Source organism: Arachis hypogaea, chromosome 6, assembly GCF_003086295.3.
Source record: "Arachis hypogaea cultivar Tifrunner chromosome 6, arahy.Tifrunner.gnm2.J5K5, whole genome shotgun sequence".
Taxonomy (NCBI): Eukaryota; Viridiplantae; Streptophyta; class Magnoliopsida; order Fabales; family Fabaceae; genus Arachis; species Arachis hypogaea.
The window spans coordinates 89,265,753-89,272,380 of record NC_092041.1 but is presented as its reverse complement, the minus strand read 5'-3'; positions in this window follow the sequence as shown (position 1 = coordinate 89,272,380).

Genomic DNA, 6,628 nt, shown 5'->3' with positions numbered 1-6,628 from the left:
CAGAAAGTTCTGCTATTTAATTCTAGGCTCAAATTATTCCCTGGGAAATTAAAATCCCGGTGGAGAGGTCCATATGTAATTACAAGTGTATCACCATATGGATATGTAGAGCTTCAGGATAATGAATCTAACAAAAAGTTCATTGTTAATGGACAGAGAGTTAAACATTATCTTGAAGGCAATTTTGAACAAGAATGCTCAAAACTGAGACTTGATTAAAAAGCTCAATAATAGTCCAGCTAATGACATTAAAGAAGCGCTTGCTGGGAGGCAACCCAGCCACTCACAAAATATAATTTTATTTGATCTAGTTTTACAGGTAGATGCTAGAGTATCTCCAAAAGGTGAAATAGCAATTGATTGAAGTCACAGAGTTACAGGGAAAATTGGAAGCTCACTGGCGTGAAAAAGCCAGTAAGAAACAATTTGGGCGTTGAACGCCCATGAGAAGCACCCACTGGGCGTTTAACGCCAGTGAGGGTAGCATCTGGGCGTTAAACGCCAGAAAGATGCATCAGCTGGGCGTTGAACGCCCAGGAGAAGCAGCATTTGGGCGTTAAACGCCCAAACCATGCAGCAGTTAGGCGTTTAACGCCAGGATGGTGGGGAGGAGGTAAAATTCATTTTTCTTTACAATTTTTCTAAATTTTTAAGTTTTAATTCATGATTTCTTGCATAAACATGTTTCAAAATGTCATCCTTCAAAATCAAATTGGTTCTCTAAGAACCCTAATTTCTAAAATCCCTTTTTCAAAAACATCAAATGTATCTTAATTCATAAACACAAATCTTTTTCTAATCCAATTCTTTTTCAAATATTTTTAATTTCTTCTCATATCTTTTTTTTTAAACTCATCTTATCTTTATTTGAAAATGCCTTTCCTTCTACTACTCTCCTTTCCTTTCTTTTGCTTGAGGACAAGCAAACCTCTAAGTTTGGTGTGATTTGCCATGATCACTGAGCTAAAACTCATTAAGACCATGGCACCTAAGAGAACAGGAAGAGCAAGGATGTGAACTTAAGGGAGCTGAAGCGTCAGAAATTAATTCTTGAAGGCACCCCACAGACTAGAGGAACATCCACTTCCCAAAATACAGGTTGTTAAGTTCTAATTCCAGCTTTAACTCTGTGATAGTATTATTTTAGAAATTGACCTTAGAAGATATTTAGTAGTAATTAGGATGTCTATTTTGATTTTATTTCCAATTAAGCTATAATTTATTTTTCTCATCATCATTAGGCATGAATAAAGTAGTAGATTTTCTTTTAGAATAAAGAAGTAATTTATATTTTTCGAGTTCTTAATAAATAAAATTTATAATTAATTATATGTGGTGGCAATACTTTTTGTTCTCTGAATGAATGCTTGAACAGTGCATAAGATGTACTTTGAATTTGATGAATATTGGCTCCTGAAAGAATGAGGAACACGAAAAATATTGTTGATGATCTAAAAAATCATGAAATTGATTCTTGAAGCAAGAAAAAGCAGTTCAAAAAAAAAACACAATATTCACAAGCCATGGGCACTAGCCAAGAGTAAAAAGGATCCAAGGCTTTGAGCATCAATGGATAGGAGGGCCCAAGGAAATAAAATCCAGGCCTAAGCGGCTAAACCAAGCTGTCCCTAACCATGTGCTTGTGTCATGAAGGTCCAAGTGAAAAGCTTGAGACTGAGTGGTTAAAGTCGTGATCCGAAGCAAAAGAGTGTGCTTAAGAGCTCTGGACACCACTGACTGGGGACTCTAGCAAAGCTGAGTCATAATCTGAAAAGGTTCACCCAGTTATGTGTCTGTGGCATTTATGTATCCGGTGGTAATACTGGAAGACAAAGTGCTTAGGGCCACGGCCAAGACTCATAAAATGACTGTGTTCAAGAATCAACATACTACACTAGGAGAGTCAACAATACTATCTGAATTCTGAGTTCCTAAGGATGCCAATCATTCTGAAAATTTAAAGATACAGGGAGATGCCAAAACTGTTCAGAGACAAAAAGCTGCAAGCCCCGCTCATCTAATAAGAATCTGAGCCTCATTTAAAACTCAAGAATATTATTACTTCTTTATTTCTGTTAGAACCTATTTTATTCATCTAGTTGCTTGAGGACAAGCAACAGTTTAAGTTTGGTGTTGTGATGAGCGGATATTTTATACGCTTTTTGGGGGTAATTTCATGTAGATTTTAGCATGTTTCAGTTAGTTTTTAGTAGAATATTATTAGTTTTTAGGCAAAAATCATATTTCTGGACTTTACTATGAGTTTGTGTGTTTTTCTGTGATTTCAGGTATTTTCTGGCTGAAATTGAGGGAGCTGAGCAAAAATCTGACTTAGGCTGAAAAAGGACTGCTGATGCTGTTGGATCCTGACCTCCCTGCACTCGAAATGGATTTTCTGGAGCTACAGGAGTCCAATTGGCGCGCTCTCAATGGCGTTGGAAAGTAGACATCCAGGGCTTTCCAGTAATATATAATAGTTCATACTTTGCGCGAGGATAGACGACGTAACTTGGCGTTAAACGCCAAGTTCATGCTGCTGTCTGGAGTTAAACGCCAGAAAAACGTCATTATCCGGAGTTGAACGCCCAAAACACGTCATAACCTGAAGTTTGACGCCAAGAAGGGCCTCCACACGTGGAAAGCTTTAGTCTCAGCCCCAGCACACACCAAGTGGGCCCCAGAAGTGGATTTCTGCACCAATTATCTTAGTTTATTTATTTTCTGTAAACCTAGGGTACTAGTTTACTATTTAAACAACTTTTACAGACATTTCTTGTACCTCATGACATTTTCAGATCTGAATTACATACTCTTTGACGGCATGAGTCTCTAAACTCCATTGTTGGGGGTGAGGAGCTCTGCAGCGTCTTGATGATTTAATACAATTCCTTTGTTTTCCATTCAAACACGCTTGTTCTTATCTAAGATGTTTATTCGCGCTTAACTGTGGAGAAGGTGATGATCCGTGACACTCATCACCTTCCTCAATCCATGAACGTGTGCCTGACAACCACCTCCGTTCTACATCAGATTGAATGAATATCTCTTAGATTCCCCAACAGAATCTTCGTGGTATAAGCCGGATTGATGGCAGCATTCATGAGAATCCGGAAAGTCTAAACCTTGTCTGTGGTATTCCGAGTAGGATTCCGGGATTGAATGACTGTGACGTGCTTCAAACTTTAACCTGCTGGGCGTTGGTGACAGACGCAAAAGAGTGATTCTATTCCAGTAGGAGCGGGAACCAACCGGTGATTACCCGTACTGTGACAGAGTGCGTGAGCATAGTTTTCACTGCGAGGATGGGAAGTAGCCATTGACAACGGTGACACCCTACATAGAGCTTGCCATGGAAGGAACCTGCGTGTGAGAAGAGGATCTCAAGGAAGAGTTGAAGTCAGAGGACAAAGCATCTCCAAAACTCCAACATATTCCCCAGTACTGCAAATCAAAGTAACATTGTTCCCTCTTTTATCAAATCCAGTAATTTCACTTTTAATCCAAATTAATTCTATTGACATCCTGACTAAGATTAATAAAATAAATATTGATTGCTTCAAACCAATAATCTCTGTGGATTCGACCCTTACTCACGTAAGGTATTACTTGGACGACCCAGTACACTTGCTGGTCAGTTGAACGGAATTGTGCAAGTAATCAGTTAGTTAAATTAGTTCTCCTTGGCACATGCCAAGGAGCCATTAATTAAGGATCATAATTTCGTCCACCAACAAGTCATCATATACCCATTTCTCAAGCTAATTTCACTTGTTTTACTAGTTTTTATGCACTTTCTTGCACCTTAAGTAAGCAATTTAGAGTGGAATTACATGTTTTATTTGAATCAAACAACCACCATTTAATTGATGCTAAATCATGAGGTTTAAGCTAAATTTAATTGATTTTTAATTGATTTATAAACCTTGTGAAATTGGAGATACTTTGATTTGTTGTTTTGGTTTCTTGTAGGTGAAGAAAGGAAGAAAAAGAAGAAAAACGTGGCTTAAGAAGTGTGACCAAAGGAAGAAAAAGGTGTGGTAAAAGAAGGAAAAGTGTGGCGCAACATTGATGAAGGAAGCCACACTACTCTCCACAAGAGCACACTGCCCTCCAGGAGAGCAGCATAATGAACCAAGCTTCCAAAACATCACTGCCCTGCCCTCCATAAGAGCGGAGCACAACTCTATGCCAAGGAACAAAGGAAGAAAAAATTCTGCCCTGCCCTCCTCAAGAGTAATATCGGGCTCTCATAAAAAAAATTGGCCAAAATGCTCCCAGTAAGTCTCGAACATGGAGGCTTCACTAACAAAGCAAAGAAGCTGCACCACTTGAGCGCTACCCTGATGATGTCCAAGACTTGGCACGCAAAATATTTCAAGCGTACCATGGCAACATTGCCCTGCTCTCCACAAGGACAGGGCAGCATCCTGATGTCCCACACTCAGCACGCACACAATTTTCCTGCCTTGCCCTCCACAAGGGCAGGGCAGCCTCCTGGAAGCTAATTTCTCATGGGCTAAAAATTGAATCAAAAATCCAACTTAATTCATTTCTTCACCAAATCAAAAAGCCCACTCAAAATTCTTAGATCCAAAATAGAAAGTGTATAAATAGGTGTTAGTTAGGATTAGAGTAGAGAGTTCCTTTTGGAGAGAGAGCTTACTTTCATTTTTGAATTTTCATCTTGAGAGCTCACTTTCCATTTTCTGTTTTCTGCAATTGGAGGAGAGAATTCATTTCTTCTACCTCTGATCTTTTGTTTCTTTTACTGGGTTTTGTTTGAGTCTTGAGTGTGAAGAATTGAGGAATTTCTGTCTCAATCTCCCTTCAAGATCTCTTTGATTTTTCTACTGCATAATTAAGTTGAATTCAATTTCCTTTACTGCTTTAATCTTCAATTTCTCTTTAATTGCTTTGTGAACTTGGATCTAGGAAGGCAATTGAGATCTAGACTCTGCTATCTAGTCTCTGGAGCCCTGAGATTTAATTCTCTTTTTGGTTCTTCTGCTGAACCACTGCTGCAATTACATTTTCATTTTCTGTTTGAATTCTAGTTACTTTCAATTCATCTTTTGCTTTGTTGATTGCTGCAATTTAATTTCCCTTGCTTAAATTCTAAAATCCCAGTCCTCAATTCCCTTCTTCATTCAAGCAATTTATATTTCTTGCACTCTAACTTACTGTAATTTTACATTTCTTGCACTTTAAGTTTTAGTCATTTAATTTCTTGTTCTTTAAGATTCAGCACCTTTACTTCCAATTCTCTTTAATTTCTGCAATTCATCCCTCTCCATTTACATTTCCTGCTATTTACTTACTGTTGGATACAAAATCACTCAACCAATACTTGATTCGCTTGACTAAATCAACCACTAAACTAAAATTGCTCAATCCTTCAATCCCTGTGGGATCGACCTCACTCTCGTGAGTTTTACTACTTGATGTGACCCGGTACACTTGCCGGTGAGTTTTGTGTTGGATCGTTTTCCACACATCAAATAACACTGCTCAAAGTAGCAAAAATCCAAGAAAGGAACAGTTGACAGAGGATAACCAAACCACTGCTCAAAATCCCTCTGAGGACAGTAAGAGCCCAGAGAGGAATACTCCTGGCGTTCAAACGCCAGAAAAGGGGGAAAAGCTGGCGTTAAACGCCCATTCCCTGCCCAATTCTGGCGTTCAAATGCCAGAAAAGGGGGAAAAGTTGGCATTAAACGCCCATTCTTCACCCAATCCTGGCGTTCAAACGCCAATGAGGAATCAGACACCTGAGAGTGCTGATAGTAACCCCTCTAAAAAGGCTTCTCCAACCACTTCTGTAAGGAATAAACCTGCAGCAACTAAGATTGAAGAATATAAAGCCAAGATGCCTTATCCTCAGAAACTCCACCAAGCGGAACAGGATAAGCAATTTGCCCGCTTTGCAGACTATCTAAGGACTCTTGAAATAAAGATTCCGTTTGCAGAGGCACTTGAGCAAATACCCTCTTATGCTAAGTTCATGAAAGAGATCCTAAGTCATAAGAAGGATTGGAGAGAAACTGAAAAAGTGTTTCTCACTGAAGAATGCAGTGCAGTCATTCTGAAAAGCTTACCAGAAAAGCTTCAAGATCCAGGAAGCTTTATGATACCATGCACATTAGAAGGTGCTTGCACCAAGATAGCCCTGTGTGACCTTGGAGCAAGTATCAATCTAATACCTGCATCCACTATCAGAAAGCTTGGGTTGACTGAAGAAGTCAAACCAACCCGGATATGTCTCCAACTTGCTGATGGCTCCATTAAATATCCATCAGGCATAATTGAGGACATGATTGTCAAGGTTGGGCCATTCGCCTTTCCAACTGACTTTGTAGTGCTGGAAATGGAAGAGCACAAGAGTGCAACTCTCATCCTAGGAAGACCTTTCCTAGCAACTGGATGAACTCTTATTGATGTACAAAAAGGGGAAGTAACCCTGAGAGTCAATGAGGATGAGTTCAAGTTGAATGCTGTCAAAGCTATGCAGCATCCAGACACATCAAATGACTGCATGAGCGCTGACATTATTGACTCTTTGGTGGAAGAGATCAATATGACTGAAAGTCTAGAATCAAAACTAGAGGACATCTTCAAGGATGTTCAGCCT